The following is a 25,416-nucleotide window of genomic DNA, read 5'->3' as shown; positions in this document are numbered from 1 at the left end:
ATGTTTGCAGTAATCCGCAAGTGCTAGTAAAAGATGTAAATAACAGGGTATTTGGTTGATACGTTTTTTGCAAAAAATGTATACTAAGCTGCTCTACCAATCTTCACGGTATACCCTTATCAGAGCAGTCCTAACTAATGTATGCAATCCCTATCTGATGTATTTAAAAATCTGATCATCTGTATATTACCTGTGTGAACAGGGTTCAGAGAGGAAAAATCCATGTGTGCATACAGGGCAGAACAGCTTTTGTGCAGCTAGCCCAAGAGGAGTGGTGGAACTCCCCAGTCTTGTAGGTAATATACAGATGATCAGGTTTTTAAATACATCAGATAGGGATTGCATACATTAGTTAGGACTGCTCTGATAAGGGTATACCGTGAAGATTGGTAGAGCAGCTTAGTATACATTTTTTGCAAAAAACGTATCAACCAAATACCCTGTTATTTACATCTTTTACTAGCACTTGCGGATTACTGCAAACATTTTTTCAAACTGAGTGTTTTTGGTTTTACCATTCTCTTTTGTGTCTTCAGGTTTCTTGGTGGTGTGTGAACATGTTCTTACAGACTTGTTCACTGTGCAAGTAGCCCATGTGTTCCTGTTTCCATGATTGTTCTCTTGTGTCTACAAGACTGGGGAGTTCCACCACTCCTCTTGGGCTAGCTGCACAAAAGCTGTTCTGCCCTGTATGCACACATGGATTTTTCCTCTCTGAACCCTGTTCACACAGGTAATATACAGATGATCAGGTTTTTAAATACATCAGATAGGGATTGCATACATTAGTTAGGACTGCTCTGATAAGGGTATACCGTGAAGATTGGTAGAGCAGCTTAGTATACATTTTTTGCAAAAAACGTATCAACCAAATACCCTGTTATTTACATCTTTTACTAGCACTTGCGGATTACTGCAAACATTTTTTCAAACTGAGTGTTTTTGGTTTTACCATTCTCTTTTGTGTCTTCAGGTTTCTTGGTGGTGTGTGAACATGTTCTTACAGACTTGTTCACTGTGCAAGTAGCCCATGTGTTCCTGTTTCCATGATTGTTCTCTTGTGTCTACAAGACTGGGGAGTTCCACCACTCCTCTTGGGCTAGCTGCACAAAAGCTGTTCTGCCCTGTATGCACACATGGATTTTTCCTCTCTGAACCCTGTTCACACAGGTAATATACAGATGATCAGGTTTTTAAATACATCAGATAGGGATTGCATACATTAGTTAGGACTGCTCTGATAAGGGTATACCGTGAAGATTGGTAGAGCAGCTTAGTATACATTTTTTGCAAAAAACGTATCAACCAAATACCCTGTTATTTACATCTTTTACTAGCACTTGCGGATTACTGCAAACATTTTTTCAAACTGAGTGTTTTTGGTTTTACCATTCTCTTTTGTGTCTTCAGGTTTCTTGGTGGTGTGTGAACATGTTCTTACAGACTTGTTCACTGTGCAAGTAGCCCATGTGTTCCTGTTTCCATGATTGTTCTCTTGTGTCTACAAGACTGGGGAGTTCCACCACTCCTCTTGGGCTAGCTGCACAAAAGCTGTTCTGCCCTGTATGCACACATGGATTTTTCCTCTCTGAACCCTGTTCACACAGGTAATATACAGATGATCAGGTTTTTAAATACATCAGATAGGGATTGCATACATGAGTTAGGACTGCTCTGATAAGGGTATACCGTGAAGATTGGTAGAGCAGCTTAGTATACATTTTTTGCAAAAAACGTATCAACCAAATACCCTGTTATTTACATCTTTTACTAGCACTTGCGGATTACTGCAAACATTTTTTCAAACTGAGTGTTTTTGGTTTTACCATTCTCTTTTGTGTCTTCAGGTTTCTTGGTGGTGTGTGAACATGTTCTTACAGACTTGTTCACTGTGCAAGTAGCCCATGTGTTCCTGTTTCCATGATTGTTCTCTTGTGTCTACAAGACTGGGGAGTTCCACCACTCCTCTTGGGCTAGCTGCACAAAAGCTGTTCTGCCCTGTATGCACACATGGATTTTTCCTCTCTGAACCCTGTTCACACAGGTAATATACAGATGATCAGCTTTTTAAATACATCAGATAGGGATTGCATACATTAATTAGGACTGCTCTGATAAGGGTATACCGTGAAGATTGGTAGAGCAGCTTAGTATACATTTTTTGCAAAAAACGTATCAACCAAATACCCTGTTATTTACATCTTTTACTAGCACTTGCGGATTACTGCAAACATTTTTTCAAACTGAGTGTTTTTGGTTTTACCATTCTCTTTTGTGTCTTCAGGTTTCTTGGTGGTGTGTGAACATGTTCTTACAGACTTGTTCACTGTGCAAGTAGCCCATGTGTTCCTGTTTCCATGATTGTTCTCTTGTGTCTACAAGACTGGGGAGTTCCACCACTCCTCTTGGGCTAGCTGCACAAAAGCTGTTCTGCCCTGTATGCACACATGGATTTTTCCTCTCTGAACCCTGTTCACACAGGTAATATACAGATGATCAGGTTTTTAAATACATCAGATAGGGATTGCATACATTAGTTAGGACTGCTCTGATAAGGGTATACCGTGAAGATTGGTAGAGCAGCTTAGTATACATTTTTTGCAAAAAACGTATCAACCAAATACCCTGTTATTTACATCTTTTACTAGCACTTGCGGATTACTGCAAACATTTTTTCAAACTGAGTGTTTTTGGTTTTACCATTCTCTTTTGTGTCTTCAGGTTTCTTGGTGGTGTGTGAACATGTTCTTACAGACTTGTTCACTGTGCAAGTAGCCCATGTGTTCCTGTTTCCATGATTGTTCTCTTGTGTCTACAAGACTGGGGAGTTCCACCACTCCTCTTGGGCTAGCTGCACAAAAGCTGTTCTGCCCTGTATGCACACATGGATTTTTCCTCTCTGAACCCTGTTCACACAGGTAATATACAGATGATCAGGTTTTTAAATACATCAGATAGGGATTGCATACATTAGTTAGGACTGCTCTGATAAGGGTATACCGTGAAGATTGGTAGAGCAGCTTAGTATACATTTTTTGCAAAAAACGTATCAACCAAATACCCTGTTATTTACATCTTTTACTAGCACTTGCGGATTACTGCAAACATTTTTTCAAACTGAGTGTTTTTGGTTTTACCATTCTCTTTTGTGTCTTCAGATAGAAAAATAAGCCTACCTTGCCTCAGAGAAATTCCCCAAAGGAAAAGGCAGCCCCCCATACATAATGACTGTGAGTAAAGATGAAATACAAACACAGAGATGAAATAGATTTAGCAAAGTGAGGCCTGACTTACTGAATAGACCGAGGATAGGAAAGATAGCTTTGCGGTCAACACAAAAACCTACAAACAACCACGCAGAGGGGCAAAAAGACCCTCCGCACCGACTAACGGTACAGAGGTGCTCCCTCTGCGTCTCAGAGCTTCCAGCAAGCAAGAAAAAACCAATATAGCAAGCTGGACAGAAAATATAGCAAACAAAAATAACACAAGCAAAACTTAGCTTATGCAGGATAGAGAGGCCACAGGAACGATCCAGGAGGAAGCAAGACCAATACTAGAACATTGACTGGAGGCCAGGATCAAAGCACCAGGTGGAGTTAAATAGAGCAGCACCTAACGACTTAACCTCATCACCTGAGGAAGGAAACTCAGAAGCCGCAGTACCACTCTCATCCACCAAAGGAAGCTCATAGACAGAACCAGCCGCAGTACCACTCACGACCACAGGAGGGAGCTTGGCCACAGAATTCACAACACATGTCCAGATCACATATTACCACCACATGTGACAAATAATACCACATACAGGGAACAAATACCACCACACCATGACCAGACCACATATTACCACCACATGGTGACCAATAATACAACATACAGGGAACAAATGCTGCCACACCATGACCAGACCACATATTACCATCACAGTGACCGAATAATAGCACATACAAGGGACAAATATTGCCACACCATGGCCGGACAACATATTACCACCACATAGTCAGGGCCGCCATCAGGGCATTACAGCCATCACTACAGTATTGGGCCCGATGAGTTGAAGCAAAAAGGGGGGCCCGCACACGCTGGCAGCCCGGTCTGGGCGGGCCCCCTTCTCTTTGCTAATGCTCATCGGGCCCCTGGGATATTTTGTTTAAAGCTGGCGCAGACCAGATACATAACAACACTGTGGTGATTTAAAGTTACACCTACAGCGTTGTTAATGTATCCGGCAGAGAGAAATGGGCACTGTACCTTTAATTTGCGGGCCCTGGTGCATCATGGTCCTGACGTCACGTTACACACTGAACACTTCCTCATTCTGGAGTGTGGCGTGTGTTGTCGTCGGGCGGGCTGAGGCAGAGAGCAGGAGAAGTGAGGAGACTGCAGCCAGTGAGAAGAGGCTTCGGGTGGCTGCATCTGCCGGCGCTAATTCAGGTCTCTCCTCCTCCCCCCTGTCTGGCAGTTGTGCAGCTCTGTGCTCTTAGTCACAGAGAACTGTCACTCCAGTCCTGTTGGACACAGTGGGGGCAGAAAGCTGGACACAGTGGGGGCAGAACGCTGGACACAGTGGGGGCAGAACGCTGGACACAGTGGGGGCAGAACGCTGGACACAGTGGGGGCAGAACGCTGGACACAGTGGGGGCAGAACGCTGGACACAGTGGGGACAGAACGCTGGACACAGGGGGGCAGAATGCTGGACACAATGGGGCAGAAACCTGGACACAGTGGGGGCAGAATGCTGGACACAGTGGGGGCAGAAAGCTGGACACAGTGGGGGCAGAATGCTGGACACAGTGGGGCAGAATGCTGGACACAGTGGGGGCAGAAAGCTGGACACAGTGGGGGCAGAATGTTGGATACAGTGGGGCAGAATGCTGGACACAGTGGGGGCAGAATGCTGGACAGAGTGGGGGCAGAATGCTGGACAGAATGGGGGCAGAATGCTGGACACAGTGGGGGGCAGTAAAGCTGGACACAGTGGGGGCAGAATGTTGGACACAGTGGGGGCAGAAAGTTGGACACAGTGGGGGCAGAATGCTGGACACAGTGGGGCAGAATGCTGGACACAGTGGGGCAGAATGCTGGACACAGTGGGGGCAGAATGCTGGACAGAGTGGGGGCAGAATGCTGGACAGAATGGGGGCAGAATGCTGGACACAGTGGGGGGCAGTAAAGCTGGACACAGTGGGGGCAGAATGTTGGACACAGTGGGGGCAGAAAGTTGGACACAGTGGGGGCAGAATGCTGGACACAGTGGGGCAGAATGCTGGACACAGTGGGGCAGAATGCTGGACACAGTGGGGCAGAATGCTGGACACAGTGGGGCAGAATGCTGGACAGAGTGGGGGCAGAATGCTGGACACAGTGGGGGCAGTAAAGCTGGACACAGTGGGGGCAGAATGTTGGACACAGTGGGGGCAGAAAGCTGGACACAGTGGGGGCAGAATTCTGGACACAGTGGGGCAGAATGCTGGACACAGTGGGGCAGAATGCTGGACACAGTGGGGGCAGAAAGCTGGACACAGTGGGGGCAGAATGTTGGATACAGTGGGGCAGAATGCTGGACACAGTGGGGGCAGAATGCTGGACACAGTGGGGGCAGAATGCTGGACACAGTGGGGGCAGAATGCTGGACACAGTGGGGGCAGAATGCTGGACACAGTGGGGGCAGAATGCTGGACACAGTGGGGGCAGAATGCTGGACACAGTGGGGGCAGAATGCTGGACACAGTGGCGGCAGAATGCTGGACACAGTGGGGCAGAATGCTGGACACAGTGGGGCAGAATGCTGGACAGAGTGGGGGCAGAATGCTGGACACAGGGGCAGACTGTGAGACCCGGGGGCAGAATGCTGGACACAGTGGGGGCAGAATGCTGGACACAGTGGGGGCAGAATGCTGGACACAGTGGGGGCAGAATGCTGGACACAGTGGGGGCAGAATGCTGGACAGAGTGGGGGCAGAATGCTGGACACAGGGGCGGCAGAATGCTGGACACAGTGGGGGCAGAATGCTGGACACAGTGGGGGCAGAATGCTGGACATAGTGGGGGCAGAATGCTGGACACAGTGGGGGCAGAATGCTGGACACAGTGGGGGCAGAATGCTGGACACAGGGGCAGACTGTGAGACCTGGGGGCAGAATGCTGGACATGGGGGCATGGTTGGAGACATAGGGGACAGAATGGAGACATGGGGCATGATTGGAGACAAGTGGTAGGATTTCAGACATGGGGCATGGTTGGAGACATAGGGGGCAGAATGGAGACATGGGGCATGATTGGAGACACTGGGGGCAGAATTGGAGACAGATCGTGCAGGATCATGGGGCAGGATGGATACGATGGAGACAGATGGGGCAGGATGGAGAGATCACATGGGGCGATCATATGGGGCAGGATGGGGAGACCATATGGGACAGAATGGATACTCATGAGGGCAGGATGGGAGAACATATGGCTGACGCCAGGAATGAGACACACGGTGGCCAGGATGGGGAATATTATTACCATAGGGGCTAATTTAGGGATATTATTACTGCAGTGATGTATTTTATTTTTTAAAGACACGGTTTTAAATGGGGGGGGGTCCTGTTACTGTGTAGAGTGACACTATGTCGCCTCTTTTTCTTCATGTGGTGTAATGTAGAAGTTGGGAAAAATTAAGTAATGTATTCTGCAAGCAGAGCTCGAGATAACTGTGTTATTTCCTGCAGAGATGAGTCCTGGCTGGATGAAGTGATGGCGGTCTGGGCTGGATGAAAGATGAAGGACTTCACCTAGAGACGTCACTGGTGAGTCAGTGTGTTACCTATACACTGACACTATACACTGTATACAGAGCTCCTGTGTATAATTTCACTAGTGATCACTGTATTATCTGTACACAGACACTGCATACTAAGTACAGATTTCCTGTGTATAATGGCACTTATGGTGATAGTATGGTGCTTTTTTTTTAATTACTGATCAGAATTGTAGTATTCAGTCACTATGTGGTGGTAATATGTGGTCTGGACATGGTGTTGCGGTATTTGTTCCTTGTATGTGATATTATTCGATCACTGTGGTGGTAATATGCGGTCTGGTCATGGTGTAGCGGTATTTGTTCTTTGTATGTGATATTATTCGATCACTGTGGTGGTAATATGCGGTCTGGTGATGGTGTAGCGGTATTTGTTCTTTGTATGTGATATTATTCGATCACTGTGGTGGTAATATGCGGTCTGGTCATGGCGTAGCGGTATTTGTTCTTTGTATGTGATATTATTCGATCACTGTGGTGGTAATATGTCATCTGGTCATGGTGTAGTGGTATTTGTTCTTTTTATGTGATATTATTCGATCACTGTGGTGGTAATATGTCATCTGGTCATGGTGTAGCGGTATTTGTTCCTTGTATGTGATATTATTGGTCATTTTAAAAATTGAAAAATAAATAAAAATATACCTGAATTGTATTGCATATTTTAACAAATATTTAATAGGTTACAGCAGAGTAAGGCCCGACCAAAAGTGTCTACCTAGTTATGGTGGCGGCTTAAAAAATCTTTTGGCCAAAACAAAAGCTGCCGGCTATATGTGTGATCTGGTGATGGGAACTGTCAATGTGTGATAGGTGAGAAGTGGAGTTTTTCCAAGAGAGAGCAGTGGGACTGTGGACAGTTCGAGGGGTGGAGCCTAGAGGCGGGGCTGGGGTGGAGCCTGGGCGGAGTCTCAAGGGGGCCCCAAAAATTTTGCCAGTATGGGGCCCCGAAATTTCTAGTGGCAGCCCTGCACATAGTGACTGAATACTACAATACTGATCATTAATAAAAAAACACAAGACTATCACCATAAGTGCCATTATACACAGGAGATCTGTACTTAGTATGCAGTATCTGTGTACAAGACAGTGATCACCGGTGACATTATAAACAGGAGCTCTGTATATAGTGTCGGTGTACAGGTAATACAGTGATCATCAGTGACAATATACACAGGAGCTCTGTGTTAGGGCTAGCGGAATGCACCGAGTAAATATAGATGTTTATTATTGGTGCGCTCGCAGCCCGGGTCCACCGTGCAGGAGGAACCTGCTGCTAGTGAATTTTGGCACTATTTGGTGGTATAAGCTCTGTTACTTCATAGAGTAGCCGTGAAAGGAAAGCACTGTGCCCTGTTAGACTCACAGGAGCACAAGCTAACTGCCGAACTGAGAGCAGTCAGTGGTCATGCAAACACACAATTTCCTCACCGGAGGTGTCGGTATTCTAGGGGCTTATTTCAGCTGGGTCCCTGAATACAATCACACAATCTCCTCACCAGAGGTGCCGGTATTCTAGGGGCTTATTTCAACCGGGTCCCTGAATACATACACACATAACCACACTGGCGCAAAGCAGATAACTTAGATTAATACTAGCGCATGGCCGTGCAGTCATACGAACCTTTTATAGTTGCAGCAAGTACAGGACCTTCCCAGAAGGACCAATGGGAGGCTGCCACAGAAGTTGAGCACCTTCAGGACCTTCCTGGAGGACCAATGGGATTTGCTGCAGGATCTAAGCATGTGACCCTTGATCTCCAATGAGAGATCTTACCCTGGGCATGCTCAGAAGGGGAAAAGTAGGACTTAGTCCCAAAAACGTCTGCTCAAGAACTATCCTAGCTAAACCCAATCTACTGGGTCAAGGCAGTTGGCTTTCAGGAATATTACAATTGGTGTGACAAGTGTATATTACATAATTCAGCAATTTAACAATGTATTTTTTGTTCTAACACTCCTCCAGCAGTATCTCAAACTTGGTTTACCAATAGATGTCCCAGGTGCAGTGGACCCAATCTCCATAATATCATCCACTGTACATATGGTGCAGTCTATAATTAGGATAGGGAAAGGTATGTATGGTGATACTCACCTCAAACGTTTTACCTCATGTAGTTCAGGGCCTATCCCTTTACTTTGTGAGCTAGAGTTGGGTTGGCCTACTTCATCCTAGGGAGGGTCAAGACTTATTTGTGACAAAATGTTAGGCTAAGTAAGGGGTTAAAGGGATTCTGTCACAACAGAAAGCTGACAATCAGTGATATGGATGGGGTTATACAGAGCTCAACACTCAGAGAATTGATTTGCAGCAGAGAAAAGAGGGATTTTTTCAAAACTGCAACAAGCTGCCCAGTAAGTGATACATGGCTGGAATCAGGGGTTCTGTCTCTACATCATGCTGCTATCAGATGGAGTAGCAGAAACCAGGTGGCATATTCAAAGAAATGTCTTCAACCCTGCCAAATGTTATAGGGTGTGGTAACTCTTTACAAATAAAACATGGTTGGTTGACATGACAATATCTGCTTTGCCTTTCACCTTTTTACTTGTTTCGTCATCAAGAAAAATACAAAAAATCATACCATTATTAATAAAATTATTAATAGTGACACTTAAGAAACACAATGACAATTTTGTGAGTCAGTGTTTTAATTTCACTGCTATAGTTATATGTGTAGACCACCTAATTCATTGTCTTTTTATAGATTACAGGGGTGTGGGGCAATTGACACTGAATATATTAAATGAATCACATAAGCTCAGTGGTGTGATACATTACATTGCTCTATTATTACTTGCTCTGTTTAGTCATGCTCCTAAAACTGAGAAGATCAGGGAGAAATGAAAATAGCTGTTAGCTACTTTTAACTCTAAACATTAACATAGTAACATAGTAACATAGTTAGTAAGGCCGAAAAAAGACATTTGTCCATCCAGTTCAGCCTATATTCCATTATAATAAATACCCAGATCTACGTCCTTCTACAGAACCTAATAATTGTATGATACAATATTGTTCTGCTCCAGGAAGACATCCAGGCCTCTCTTGAACCCCTCGACTGAGTTCGCCATCACCACCTCCTCAGGCAAGCAATTCCAGATTCTCACTGCCCTAACAGTAAAGAATCCTCTTCTATGTTGGTGGAAAAACCTTCTCTCCTCCAGACGCAAAGAATGCCCCCTTGTGCCCGTCACCTTCCTTGGTATAAACAGATCCTCAGCGAGATATTTGTATTGTCCCCTTATATACTTATACATGGTTATTAGATCGCCCCTCAGTCGTCTTTTTTCTAGACTAAATAATCCTAATTTCGCTAATCTATCTGGGTATTGTAGTTCTCCCATCCCCTTTATTAATTTTGTTGCCCTCCTTTGTACTCTCTCTAGTTCCATTATATCCTTCCTGAGCACCGGTGCCCAAAACTGGACACAGTACTCCATGTGCGGTCTAACTAGGGATTTGTACAGAGGCAGTATAATGCTCTCATCATGTGTATCCAGACCTCTTTTAATGCACCCCATGATCCTGTTTGCCTTGGCAGCTGCTGCCTGGCACTGGCTGCTCCAGGTAAGTTTATCATTAACTAGGATCCCCAAGTCCTTCTCCCTGTCAGATTTACCCAGTGGTTTCCCGTTCAGTGTGTAATGGTGATATTGATTCCCTCTTCCCATGTGTATAACCTTACATTTATCATTGTTAAACCTCATCTGCCACCTTTCAGCCCAAGTTTCCAACTTATCCAGATCCATCTGTAGCAGAATACTATCTTCTCTTGTATTAACTGCTTTACATAGTTTTGTATCATCTGCAAATATCGATATTTTACTGTGTAAACCTTCTACCAGATCATTAATGAATATGTTGAAGAGAACAGGTCCCAATACTGACCCCTGCGGTACCCCACTGGTCACAGCGACCCAGTTAGAGACTATACCATTTATAACCACCCTCTGCTTTCTATCACTAAGCCAGTTACTAACCCATTTACACACATTTTCCCCCAGACCAAGCATTCTCATTTTGTGTACCAACCTCTTGTGCGGCACGGTATCAAACGCTTTGGAAAAATCGAGATACAGTGGGGAAAAAAAGTATTTAGTCAGTCAGCAATAGTGCAAGTTCCAACACTTAAAAAGATGAGAGGCGTCTGTAATTTACATCATAGGTAGACCTCAACTATGGGAGACAAACTGAGAAAAAAAAATCCAGAAAATCACATTGTCTGTTTTTTTAACATTTTATTTGCATATTATGGTGGAAAATAAGTATTTGGTCAGAAACAAACAATCAAGATTTCTGGCTCTCGCAGACCCGTAACTTCTTCTTTAAGAGTCTCCTCTTTCCTCCACTCATTACCTGTAGTAATGGCACCTGTTTAAACTTGTTATCAGTATAAAAAGACACCTGTGCACACCCTCAAACAGTCTGACTCCAAACTCCACTATGGTGAAGACCAAAGAGCTGTCAAAGGACACCAGAAACAAAATTGTAGCCCTGCACCAGGCTGGGAAGACTGAATCTGCAATAGCCAACCAGCTTGGAGTGAAGAAATCAACAGTGGGAGCAATAATTAGAAAATGGAAGACATACAAGACCACTGATAATCTCCCTCAATCTGGGGCTCCACGCAAAATCCCACCCCGTGGGGTCAGAATGATCACAAGAACGGTGAGCAAAAATCCCAGAACCACGCGGGGGGACCTAGTGAATGAACTGCAGAGAGCTGGGACAAATGTAACAAGGCCTACCATAAGTAACACACTACGCCACCATGGACTCAGATCCTGCAGTGCCAGACGTGTCCCACTGTTTAAGCCAGTACATGTCCGGGCCCGTCTGAAGTTTGCTAGAGAGCATTTGGATGATCCAGAGGAGTTTTGGGAGAATGTCCTATGGTCTGATGAAACCAAACTGGAACTGTTTGGTAGAAACACAACTTGTCGTATTTGGAGGAAAAAGAATACTGAGTTGCATCCATCAAACACCATACCTACTGTAAAGCATGGTGGTGGAAACATCATGCTTTGGGGCTGTTTCTCTGCAAAGGGGCCAGGACGACTGATCCGGGTACATGAAAGAATGAATGGGGCCATGTATCGTGAGATTTTGAGTGCAAACCTCCTTCCATCAGCAAGGGCATTGAAGATGAAATGTGGCTGGGTCTTTCAACATGACAATGATCCAAAGCACACCGCCAGGTCAACGAAGGAGTGGCTTCGTAAGAAGCATTTCAAGGTCCTGGAGTGGCCTAGCCAGTCTCCAGATCTCAACCCTATAGAAAACCTTTGGAGGGAGTTGAAAGTCCGTGTTGCCAAGCAAAAAGCCAAAAACATCACTGTTCTAGAGGAGATCTGCATGGAGGAATGGGCCAACATACCAACAACAGTGTGTGGCAACCTTGTGAAGACTTACAGAAAACGTTTGACCTCTGTCATTGCCAACAAAGGATATATTACAAAGTATTGAGATGAAATTTTGTTTGTGACCAAATACTTATTTTCCACCATAATATGCAAATAAAATGTTAAAAAAACAGACAATGTGATTTTCTGGATTTTTTTTTCTCAGTTTGTCTCCCATAGTTGAGGTCTACCTATGATGTAAATTACAGACGCCTCTCATCTTTTTAAGTGGTGGAACTTGCACTATTGCTGACTGACTAAATACTTTTTTGCCCCACTGTATACCACGTCCAATGACTCACCGTGGTCCAGCCTATAGCTTACCTCTTCATAAAAACTGATTAGATTGGTTTGACAGGAGCGATTTCTCATAAACCCATGCTGATATGGAGTTAAACAGTTATTCTCATTGAGATAATCCAGAATAACATCCCTCAGAAACCCTTCAAATATTTTACCAACAATAGAGGTTAGACTTACTGGCCTATAATTTCCAGGTTCACTTTTAGAGCCCTTTTTGAATATTGGCACCACATTTGCTATGCGCCAGTCCTGCGGAACAGACCCTGTCGCTATAGAGTCCCTAAAAATAAGAAATAATGGTTTATCTATTACATTACTTAGTTCTCTTAGTACTCGTGGGTGTATGCCATCCGGACCCGGAGATTTATCTATTTTAATCTTATTTAGCCGGTTTCGCACCTCTTCTTGGGTTAGATTGGTGACCCTTAATATAGGGTTTTCATTGTTTCTTGGGATTTCACCTAGCATTTCATTTTCCACCGTGAATACCGTGGAGAAGAAGGTGTTTAATATGTTAGCTTTTTCCTCGTCATCTACAACCATTCTTTCCTCACTATTTTTTAAGGGGCCTACATTTTCAGTTTTTATTCTTTTACTATTGATATAGTTGAAGAACAGTTTGGGATTAGTTTTACTCTCCTTAGCAATGTGCTTCTCTGTTTCCTTTTTGGCAGCTTTAATTAGTTTTTTAGATAAAGTATTTTTCTCCCTATAGTTTTTTAGAGCTTCAATGGTGCCATCCTGCTTTAGTAGTGCAAATGCTTTCTTTTTACTGTTAATTGCCTGTCTTACTTCTTTGTTTAGCCACATTGGGTTTTTCCTATTTCTAGTCCTTTTATTAACACAAGGTATAAACCGCTTACACTGCCTATTTAGGATGTTCTTAAACATTTCCCATTTATTATCTGTATTCTCATTTCTGAGGATATTGTCCCAGTCTACCAGATTAAGGGCATCTCTAAGCTGTTCAAACTTTGCCTTCCTAAAATTCAATGTTTTTGTGACTCCCTGACAAGTCCCCCTAGTGAAAGACAGGTGAAACTGTACAATATTGTGGTCGCTATTTCCTAGATGCCCGACCACCTGCAGATTTGTTATTCTGTCAGGTCTATTAGATAGTATTAGGTCTAAAAGTGCTGCTCCTCTGGTTGGATTCTGCACCAATTGTGAAAGATAATTTTTCTTGGTTATTAGCAGAAACCTGTTGCCTTTATGGGTTTCACAGGTTTCTGTTTCCCAGTTAATATCCGGGTAGTTAAAGTCCCCCATAACCAGGACCTCATTATGGGTTGCAGCTTCATCTATCTGCTTTAGAAGTAGACTTTCCATGCTTTCTGTTATATTTGGGGGTTTGTAACAGACCCCAATGAGAATTTTGTTACCATTTTTCCCTCCATGAATTTCAACCCATATGGACTCGACATCCTCATTCCCTTCGCTAATATCCTCCCTTAAAGTGGACTTTAGACAAGACTTTACATAGAGACAAACCCCTCCTCCTCTCCGATTTTTACGATCCTTTCTAAACAGACTGTAACCCTGTAAGTTAACTGCCCAGTCATAGCTTTCATCTAACCATGTCTCGGTTATTCCCACTATGTCAAAGTTACCTGTAGATATTTCTGCTTCTAGTTCTTCCATCTTGTTTGTCAGGCTTCTGGCGTTTGCGAGCATGCAGTTCAGAGGATTTTGTTTTGTTCCAATCTCCTCACTGTGGATTGTTTTAGAAATGTTCTTACCTCCCTTCTGAGTATGTTTTCCTGGGTCGTCTTTGTTCGAGTCTAATGTTTTTCTTCCCGTCCCCTCTTCTTCTAGTTTAACGCCCTCCTGATGAGTGTAGCGAGTCTTCTGGCGAATGTGTGTTTCCCAGGTTTGTTGAGGTGTAGTCCGTCTCTGGCGAGGAGTCCATCATACCAGTAATTCACACCGTGGTCCAGGAATCCAAATCCTTGTTGTCTGCACCATCGTCTTAGCCAGTTGTTGGCATCAAGGATCCTGTTCCATCTCCTGGTGCCATGCCCGTCTACTGGAAGGATAGAAGAAAAAACTACCTGTGCATCCAGTTCCTTTACTTTCTTCCCCAACTCTTCAAAGTCCTTGCAGATTGTCGGTAGGTCCTTCCTTGCCGTGTCATTGGTGCCAACATGTATCAGAAGAAATGGGTGGACGTCCTTGGAGCTGAAGAGCTTTGGTATCCTATCGGTCACATCCTTGATCATCGCACCTGGAAGGCAGCATACTTCTCTTGCAGTTATGTCCGGTCTGCAGATGGCTGCTTCTGTGCCTCTCAGTAGTGAGTCTCCCACCACCACCACTCTTCGTTGCTTCTTGGCTGTACTTTTTGCTGTCACTTGTTGCTGTGTGCCCTTTTCTTTTTTGCTTGCTGGTATTGCTTCATTCTTAGGTGTGCCATCTTCATCCTCTACAAAGATTTGATATCGGTTCTTCAGTTGTGTGGTTGGTGATTTCTCCATGGTCTTCTTGCTTCTTTTGGTCACATGCTTCCACTCATCTGCTTTTGGAGGTTCTCTGACACTTTTTGCACCTTCTGTGACCAGTAGAGATGCTTCTGTTCTGTCTAGAAAGTCTTCATTCTCTTTGATGAGTTTCAAAGTTGCTATTCTTTCTTCCAGACCCCGCACCTTTTCTTCTAAAAGGGCCACTAGTCTACACTTCTGACAGGTGAAATTGGATTCTTCTTCTGGTCGATCTGTGAACATGTAGCACATGCTGCAGCTCACCATGTAGGTTGTCACATCTGCCATGTTGCTCCTAGATCCTGCTGACTTGCTGTGTGTTTTCCTTCTTGTGTAATCTACTCAGCCAAGCTCTCTTGCAATAATGTCCTACAGGCAAAAATTACGGCGCGCGGTTTGGTGATGCTTTCGAAGCAGCTGGTCCCGGCTGTACCCAACGATCTTCTAGCTTAGGGAGACTTCGCTTCTCCCAGAAGGCACCTGGAATATGCAAATTAGCCTCCTGAAGCTTGAATCCCTGGTTTGGTGATGCTTTCGAAGCAGCTGGTCCCGGCTGTACCCAACGATCTTCTAGCTTAGGGAGACTTCGCTTCTCCCAGAAGGCACCTGGAATATGCAAATTAGCCTCCTGAAGCTTGAATCCCTGGTTTGGTGATGCTTTCGAAGCAGCTGGTTCCGGCTGTACCCAACGATCTTCTAGCTTAGGGAGACTTCGCTTCTCCCAGAAGGCACCTGGAATATGCAAATTAGCCTCCTGAAGCTTGAATCCCTGGTTTGGTGATGCTTTCGAAGCAGCTGGTCCCGGCTGTACCCAACGATCTTCTAGCTTAGGGAGACTTCGCTTCTCCCAGAAGGCACCTGGAATATGCAAATTAGCCTCCTGAAGCTTGAATCCCTGGTTTGGTGATGCTTTCGAAGCAGCTGGTCCCGGCTGTACCCAACGATCTTCTAGCTTAGGGAGACTTCGCTTCTCCCAGAAGGCACCTGGAATATGCAAATTAGCCTCCTGAAGCTTGAATCCCTGGTTTGGTGATGCTTTCGAAGCAGCTGGTCCCGGCTGTACCCAACGATCTTCTAGCTTAGGGAGACTTCGCTTCTCCCAGAAGGCACCTGGAATATGCAAATTAGCCTCCTGAAGCTTGAATCCCTGGTTTGGTGATGCTTTCGAAGCAGCTGGTCCCGGCTGTACCCAACGATCTTCTAGCTTAGGGAGACTTCGCTTCTCCCAGAAGGCACCTGGAATATGCAAATTAGCCTCCTGAAGCTTGAATCCCTGGTTTGGTGATGCTTTCGAAGCAGCTGGTCCCGGCTGTACCCAACGATCTTCTAGCTTAGGGAGACTTCGCTTCTCCCAGAAGGCACCTGGAATATGCAAATTAGCCTCCTGAAGCTTGAATCCCTGGTTTGGTGATGCTTTCGAAGCAGCTGGTCCCGGCTGTACCCAACGATCTTCTAGCTTAGGGAGACTTCGCTTCTCCCAGAAGGCACCTGGAATATGCAAATTAGCCTCCTGAAGCTTGAATCCCTGGTTTGGTGATGCTTTCGAAGCAGCTGGTCCCGGCTGTACCCAACGATCTTCTAGCTTAGGGAGACTTCGCTTCTTCCAGAAGGCACCTGGAATATGCAAATTAGCCTCCTGAAGCTTGAATCCCTGGTTTGGTGATGCTTTCGAAGCAGCTGGTCCCGGCTGTACCCAACGATCTTCTAGCTTAGGGAGACTTCGCTTCTCCCAGAAGGCACCTGGAATATGCAAATTAGCCTCCTGAAGCTTGAATCCCTGGTTTGGTGATGCTTGCGAAGCAGCTGGTCCCGGCTGTACCCAACGATCTTCTAGCTTAGGGAGACTTCGCTTCTCCCAGAAGGCACCTGGAATATGCAAATTAGCCTCCTGAAGCTTGAATCCCTGGTTTGGTGATGCTTGCGAAGCAGCTGGTCCCGGCTGTACCCAACGATCTTCTAGCTTAGGGAGACTTCGCTTCTCCCAGAAGGCACCTGGAATATGCAAATTAGCCTCCTGAAGCTTGAATCCCTGGTTTGGTGATGCTTTCGAAGCAGCTGGTCCCGGCTGTACCCAACGATCTTCTAGCTTAGGGAGACTTCGCTTCTCCCAGAAGGCACCTGGAATATGCAAATTAGCCTCCTGAAGCTTGAATCCCTGGTTTGGTGATGCTTTCGAAGCAGCTGGTCCCGGCTGTACCCAACGATCTTCTAGCTTAGGGAGACTTCGCTTCTCCCAGAAGGCACCTGGAATATGCAAATTAGCCTCCTGAAGCTTGAATCCCTGGTTTGGTGATGCTTTCGAAGCAGCTGGTCCCGGCTGTACCCAACGATCTTCTAGCTTAGGGAGACTTCGCTTCTCCCAGAAGGCACCTGGAATATGCAAATTAGCCTCCTGAAGCTTGAATCCCTGGTTTGGTGATGCTTTCGAAGCAGCTGGTCCCGGCTGTACCCAACGATCTTCTAGCTTAGGGAGACTTCGCTTCTCCCAGAAGGCACCTGGAATATGCAAATTAGCCTCCTGAAGCTTGAATCCCTGGTTTGGTGATGCTTTCGAAGCAGCTGGTCCCGGCTGTACCCAACGATCTTCTAGCTTAGGGAGACTTCGCTTCTCCCAGAAGGCACCTGGAATATGCAAATTAGCCTCCTGAAGCTTGAATCCCTGGTTTGGTGATGCTTTCGAAGCAGCTGGTCCCGGCTGTACCCAACGATCTTCTAGCTTAGGGAGACTTCGCTTCTCCCAGAAGGCACCTGGAATATGCAAATTAGCCTCCTGAAGCTTGAATCCCTGGTTTGGTGATGCTTTCGAAGCAGCTGGTCCCGGCTGTACCCAACGATCTTCTAGCTTAGGGAGACTTCGCTTCTCCCAGAAGGCACCTGGAATATGCAAATTAGCCTCCTGAAGCTTGAATCCCTGGTTTGGTGATGCTTTCGAAGCAGCTGGTCCCGGCTGTACCCAACGATCTTCTAGCTTAGGGAGACTTCGCTTCTCCCAGAAGGCACCTGGAATATGCAAATTAGCCTCCTGAAGCTTGAATCCCTGGTTTGGTGATGCTTTCGAAGCAGCTGGTCCCGGCTGTACCCAACGATCTTCTAGCTTAGGGAGACTTCGCTTCTCCCAGAAGGCACCTGGAATATGCAAATTAGCCTCCTGAAGCTTGAATCCCTGGTTTGGTGATGCTTTCGAAGCAGCTGGTCCCGGCTGTACCCAACGATCTTCTAGCTTAGGGAGACTTCGCTTCTCCCAGAAGGCACCTGGAATATGCAAATTAGCCTCCTGAAGCTTGAATCCCTGGTTTGGTGATGCTTTCGAAGCAGCTGGTCCCGGCTGTACCCAACGATCTTCTAGCTTAGGGAGACTTCGCTTCTCCCAGAAGGCACCTGAAATATGCAAATTAGCCTCCTGAAGCTTGAATCCCTGGTTTGGTGATGCTTTCGAAGCAGCTGGTCCCGGCTGTACCCAACGATCTTCTAGCTTAGGGAGACTTCGCTTCTCCCAGAAGGCACCTGGAATATGCAAATTAGCCTCCTGAAGCTTGAATCCCTGGTTTGGTGATGCTTTCGAAGCAGCTGGTCCCGGCTGTACCCAACGATCTTCTAGCTTAGGGAGACTTCGCTTCTCCCAGAAGGCACCTGGAATATGCAAATTAGCCTCCTGAAGCTTGAATCCCTGGTTTGGTGATGCTTTCGAAGCAGCTGGTCCCGGCTGTACCCAACGATCTTCTAGCTTAGGGAGACTTCGCTTCTCCCAGAAGGCACCTGGAATATGCAAATTAGCCTCCTGAAGCTTGAATCCCTGGTTTGGTGATGCTTTCGAAGCAGCTGGTCCCGGCTGTACCCAACGATCTTCTAGCTTAGGGAGACTTCGCTTCTCCCAGAAGGCACCTGGAATATGCAAATTAGCCTCCTGAAGCTTGAATCCCTGGTTTGGTGATGCTTTCGAAGCAGCTGGTCCCGGCTGTACCCAACGATCTTCTAGCTTAGGGAGACTTCGCTTCTCCCAGAAGGCACCTGGAATATGCAAATTAGCCTCCTGAAGCTTGAATCCCTGGTTTGGTGATGCTTTCGAAGCAGCTGGTCCCGGCTGTACCCAACGATCTTCTAGCTTAGGGAGACTTCGCTTCTCCCAGAAGGCACCTGGAATATGCAAATTAGCCTCCTGAAGCTTGAATCCCTGGTTTGGTGATGCTTTCGAAGCAGCTGGTCCCGGCTGTACCCAACGATCTTCTAGCTTAGGGAGACTTCGCTTCTCCCAGAAGGCACCTGGAATATGCAAATTAGCCTCCTGAAGCTTGAATCCCTGGTTTGGTGATGCTTTCGAAGCAGCTGGTCCCGGCTGTACCCAACGATCTTCTAGCTTAGGGAGACTTCGCTTCTCCCAGAAGGCACCTGGAATATGCAAATTAGCCTCCTGAAGCTTGAATCCCTGGTTTGGTGATGCTTTCGAAGCAGCTGGTCCCGGCTGTACCCAACGATCTTCTAGCTTAGGGAGACTTCGCTTCTCCCAGAAGGCACCTGGAATATGCAAATTAGCCTCCTGAAGCTTGAATCCCTGGTTTGGTGATGCTTTCGAAGCAGCTGGTTCCGGCTGTACCCAACGATCTTCTAGCTTAGGGAGACTTCGCTTCTCCCAGAAGGCACCTGGAATATGCAAATTAGCCTCCTGAAGCTTGAATCCCTGGTTTGGTGATGCTTTCGAAGCAGCTGGTCCCGGCTGTACCCAACGATCTTCTAGCTTAGGGAGACTTCGCTTCTCCCAGAAGGCACCTGGAATATGCAAATTAGCCTCCTGAAGCTTGAATCCCTGGTTTGGTGATGCTTTCGAAGCAGCTGGTCCCGGCTGTACCCAACGATCTTCTAGCTTAGGGAGACTTCGCTTCTCCCAGAAGGCACCTGGAATATGCAAATTAGCCTCCTGAAGCTTGAATCCCTGGTTTGGTGATGCTTTCGAAGCAGCTGGTCCCGGCTGTACCCAACGATCTTCTAGCTTAGGGAGACTTCGCTTCTCCCAGAAGGCACCTGGAATATGCAAATTAGCCTCCTGAAGCTTGAATCCCTGGTTTGGTGATGCTTTCGAAGCAGCTGGTCCCGGCTGTACCCAACGATCTTCTAGCTTAGGGAGACTTCGCTTCTCCCAGAAGGCACCTGGAATATGCAAATTAGCCTCCTGAAGCTTGAATCCCTGGTTTGGTGATGCTTTCGAAGCAGCTGGTCCCGGCTGTACCCAACGATCTTCTAGCTTAGGGAGACTTCGCTTCTCCCAGAAGGCACCTGGAATATGCAAATTAGCCTCCTGAAGCTTGAATCCCTGGTTTGGTGATGCTTTCGAAGCAGCTGGTCCCGGCTGTACCCAACGATCTTCTAGCTTAGGGAGACTTCGCTTCTCCCAGAAGGCACCTGGAATATGCAAATTAGCCTCCTGAAGCTTGAATCCCTGGTTTGGTGATGCTTTCGAAGCAGCTGGTCCCGGCTGTACCCAACGATCTTCTAGCTTGGGGAGACTTCGCTTCTCCCAGAAGGCACCTGGAATATGCAAATTAGCCTCCTGAAGCTTGAATCCCTGGTTTGGTGATGCTTTCGAAGCAGCTGGTCCCGGCTGTACCCAACGATCTTCTAGCTTAGGGAGACTTCGCTTCTCCCAGAAGGCACCTGGAATATGCAAATTAGCCTCCTGAAGCTTGAATCCCTGGTTTGGTGATGCTTTCGAAGCAGCTGGTCCCGGCTGTACCCAACGATCTTCTAGCTTAGGGAGACTTCGCTTCTCCCAGAAGGCACCTGGAATATGCAAATTAGCCTCCTGAAGCTTGAATCCCTGGTTTGGTGATGCTTTCGAAGCAGCTGGTCCCGGCTGTACCCAACGATCTTCTAGCTTAGGGAGACTTCGCTTCTCCCAGAAGGCACCTGGAATATGCAAATTAGCCTCCTGAAGCTTGAATCCCTGGTTTGGTGATGCTTTCGAAGCAGCTGGTCCCGGCTGTACCCAACGATCTTCTAGCTTAGGGAGACTTCGCTTCTCCCAGAAGGCACCTGGAATATGCAAATTAGCCTCCTGAAGCTTGAATCCCTGGTTTGGTGATGCTTTCGAAGCAGCTGGTCCCGGCTGTACCCAACGATCTTCTAGCTTAGGGAGACTTCGCTTCTCCCAGAAGGCACCTGGAATATGCAAATTAGCCTCCTGAAGCTTGAATCCCTGGTTTGGTGATGCTTTCGAAGCAGCTGGTCCCGGCTGTACCCAACGATCTTCTAGCTTAGGGAGACTTCGCTTCTCCCAGAAGGCACCTGGAATATGCAAATTAGCCTCCTGAAGCTTGAATCCCTGGTTTGGTGATGCTTTCGAAGCAGCTGGTCCCGGCTGTACCCAACGATCTTCTAGCTTAGGGAGACTTCGCTTCTCCCAGAAGGCACCTGGAATATGCAAATTAGCCTCCTGAAGCTTGAATCCCTGGTTTGGTGATGCTTTCGAAGCAGCTGGTTCCGGCTGTACCCAACGATCTTCTAGCTTAGGGAGACTTCGTTTCTCCCAGAAGGCACCTGGAATATGCAAATTAGCCTCCTGAAGCTTGAATCCCTGGTTTGGTGATGCTTTCGAAGCAGCTGGTCCCGGCTGTACCCAACGATCTTCTAGCTTAGGGAGACTTCGCTTCTCCCAGAAGGCACCTGGAATATGCAAATTAGCCTCCTGAAGCTTGAATCCCTGGTTTGGTGATGCTTTCGAAGCAGCTGGTCCCGGCTGTACCCAACGATCTTCTAGCTTAGGGAGACTTCGCTTCTCCCAGAAGGCACCTGGAATATGCAAATTAGCCTCCTGAAGCTTGAATCCCTGGTTTGGTGATGCTTTCGAAGCAGCTGGTCCCGGCTGTACCCAACGATCTTCTAGCTTAGGGAGACTTCGCTTCTCCCAGAAGGCACCTGGAATATGCAAATTAGCCTCCTGAAGCTTGAATCCCTGGTTTGGTGATGCTTTCGAAGCAGCTGGTCCCGGCTGTACCCAACGATCTTCTAGCTTAGGGAGACTTCGCTTCTCCCAGAAGGCACCTGGAATATGCAAATTAGCCTCCTGAAGCTTGAATCCCTGGTTTGGTGATGCTTTCGAAGCAGCTGGTCCCGGCTGTACCCAACGATCTTCTAGCTTAGGGAGACTTCGCTTCTCCCAGAAGGCACCTGGAATATGCAAATTAGCCTCCTGAAGCTTGAATCCCTGGTTTGGTGATGCTTTCGAAGCAGCTGGTCCCGGCTGTACCCAACGATCTTCTAGCTTAGGGAGACTTCGCTTCTCCCAGAAGGCACCTGGAATATGCAAATTAGCCTCCTGAAGCTTGAATCCCTGGTTTGGTGATGCTTTCGAAGCAGCTGGTCCCGGCTGTACCCAACGATCTTCTAGCTTAGGGAGACTTCGCTTCTCCCAGAAGGCACCTGGAATATGCAAATTAGCCTCCTGAAGCTTGAATCCCTGGTTTGGTGATGCTTTCGAAGCAGCTGGTCCCGGCTGTACCCAACGATCTTCTAGCTTAGGGAGACTTCGCTTCTCCCAGAAGGCACCTGGAATATGCAAATTAGCCTCCTGAAGCTTGAATCCCTGGTTTGGTGATGCTTTCGAAGCAGCTGGTCCCGGCTGTACCCAACGATCTTCTAGCTTAGGGAGACTTCGCTTCTCCCAGAAGGCACCTGGAATATGCAAATTAGCCTCCTGAAGCTTGAATCCCTGGTTTGGTGATGCTTTCGAAGCAGCTGGTCCCGGCTGTACCCAACGATCTTCTAGCTTAGGGAGACTTCGCTTCTCCCAGAAGGCACCTGGAATATGCAAATTAGCCTCCTGAAGCTTGAATCCCTGGTTTGGTGATGCTTTCGAAGCAGCTGGTCCCGGCTGTACCCAACGATCTTCTAGCTTAGGGAGACTTCGCTTTTCCCAGAAGGCACCTGGAATATGCAAATTAGCCTCCTGAAGCTTGAATCCCTGGTTTGGTGATGCTTTCGAAGCAGCTGGTCCCGGCTGTACCCAACGATCTTCTAGCTTAGGGAGACTTCGCTTCTCCCAGAAGGCACCTGGAATATGCAAATTAGCCTCCTGAAGCTTGAATCCCTGGTTTGGTGATGCTTTCGAAGCAGCTGGTCCCGGCTGTACCCAACGATCTTCTAGCTTAGGGAGACTTCGCTTCTCCCAGAAGGCACCTGGAATATGCAAATTAGCCTCCTGAAGCTTGAATCCCTGGTTTGGTGATGCTTTCGAAGCAGCTGGTCCCGGCTGTACCCAACGATCTTCTAGCTTAGGGAGACTTCGCTTCTCCCAGAAGGCACCTGGAATATGCAAATTAGCCTCCTGAAGCTTGAATCCCTGAATTAGATAGAAACTAAATGGAAACTTTTTTGCCAACTATGACAATCATAGAAAAACATCTGCAATTTACACAGGAAAATGTAATAGCGTGAAATTTCAGCAAAGCGTACATTACAAAACTTTAAGTTTGCAAAGGTCATTAGAAAAATCCATCAGGATTGAAACTCCATTCCATTAGTGTGCTCATAGTGTGTGCTCACTTCCGTCATTTGAGATCCATCACAATCCGTTGATTTTTGAGAATGCAGGATCCTGCAAAAAAATTTGCAGGATCCTGCATTTTCCCATAGACTTGTATTAGCGACGGATTGTGATGGAAGGCCATCCGTTTCATCCGTCATGCACTGGATCCGTCGTAAAAAAGCGGTACGTCGTGCAGAGAAAACGTTCATTGTCACGTTTTTTGTGCACGTCGCTGACCGTCATACACTGGAATCCAGCGACGGATCCAGTTTTTCCCTGTTGAGCATGCCCAGAAGGATTTTCTACTCCGGGAAAAAAGACTCTCTCTCTCTCTCTCTCGTCCCCGGACATTAAATTCCAGGAATTTCTATACGACGGATCCGTCATTACACTGGATCCATCGCACACGTTTTTACCTATTTTCATCACATCCGTCTATACGTCATTTTGCTGCAGCACGACGGAACACAGAAAACGGAAGTGTGAAAGTAGCCTAACAGTCGTGAATCATGCAGCCGCAGGGACTTGAACACAGTATTCGAGCAAGCCCAAGATACTCAGATAACACGCGAGTATACTTGGATAACACATTATCTGAGCACATTTGCTCATCATCACTAAGCTGGAACTAGAATTCTGACTGCTACAAATTGAGAATTAATGGCAATGAGGGTTTATTATAAAAAAATGCATTCAACAGAATATTACATTCATCATTTTTTCTTTGCTCATGCATAGTTATTACTGAGCGTCATCTGTTCCAGCTTATCATTTAGTAAAGTGCTTGCCTGTAATTAATTTGATAAAATCTCTGTAATCGTTTTAACTAATGTCCGAAGTTTTCAGCTTTATTACATATATAACAGAAGAGATTTAAGAGAATGTTTTTATGTGCAAACGGAAACCGGAATCAATGCTAAAAGTGTTCAGTCTCATAGTTATGCTGCACGACACTGTCTATTTTTGGCTTAAATGGTGGGAGGGAATAACGTTTTTTGTGTCACGCTGCTTTGTTGATCAGCACAGTACAAACATAACTTGCTCTTCTCTTTTAAGGTTTCCTGCTGAGTCATGAGCAAAAGAGAGCACAGACATGTTTCATGCTCATGGAATTCAAGAGGAAAGTGACGATTATTGGCAATATTACATCTTATTTTTAAAATCCTGGAAAGCTTTTATCATGAAAATATTACATACAGTGCAAAAAATATTTGGCTGATTGGTAGACAGATACATTTTATTTAACATACTTAACCCTTTCATGACCTTGGATGTATCCATACGTCCAAGTTGGTAGGTACTTACCGACCTTGGACGTATGGATACGTCCAGGTGATTTTGCTTGAACGCCGCTGGGTGTTCAGCTGACACCAGGCACTGACTGCCAGGAATAACTAAAAATAATATCTCAGAAAACGTCATCTTGACCAGTTACAATCTGGCTTCTGACCCCATCACTCAACTGAAACTGTCCTAACTAAAGTCACCAATGACCTACTAACCGCCAAGAGCAAGCGACACTACTTTGTCCTCCTTCTCCTGGACCTGTCTTCTGCCTTTGACTCTGTGGACCACTCCCTCCTGCTATAGATTCTCTTATCTCTTGGCATCACAGACTTGGCCCTATCCTGGATCTCATCATATCTAACAGATCGAACATTCAGTGTCTCCCTCTCCCACACCACCTCCTCACCTCGCCCTTTGTCTGTCGGTATTCCTCAAGGTTCAGTTCTAGGACCCCTACTCTTCTCCATCTACACCTTCAGCCTGGGACAGCTCATAGAATCCTAGGGTTTGCAGTATCCTACATACAGCCTTCGATCCTCACAAGATCTCCTTCTCTACTCCCCTCTTATCTCTTCTTCCCACAACCGCATCCAAGACTTCTCCCGTGCTTCCCCCATACTCT

This window comes from Ranitomeya imitator, chromosome 6 (genome assembly GCF_032444005.1).
Source record: "Ranitomeya imitator isolate aRanImi1 chromosome 6, aRanImi1.pri, whole genome shotgun sequence".
Classification (NCBI taxonomy): Eukaryota; Metazoa; Chordata; class Amphibia; order Anura; family Dendrobatidae; genus Ranitomeya; species Ranitomeya imitator.
Note: the sequence above shows the minus strand (reverse complement) of the source record.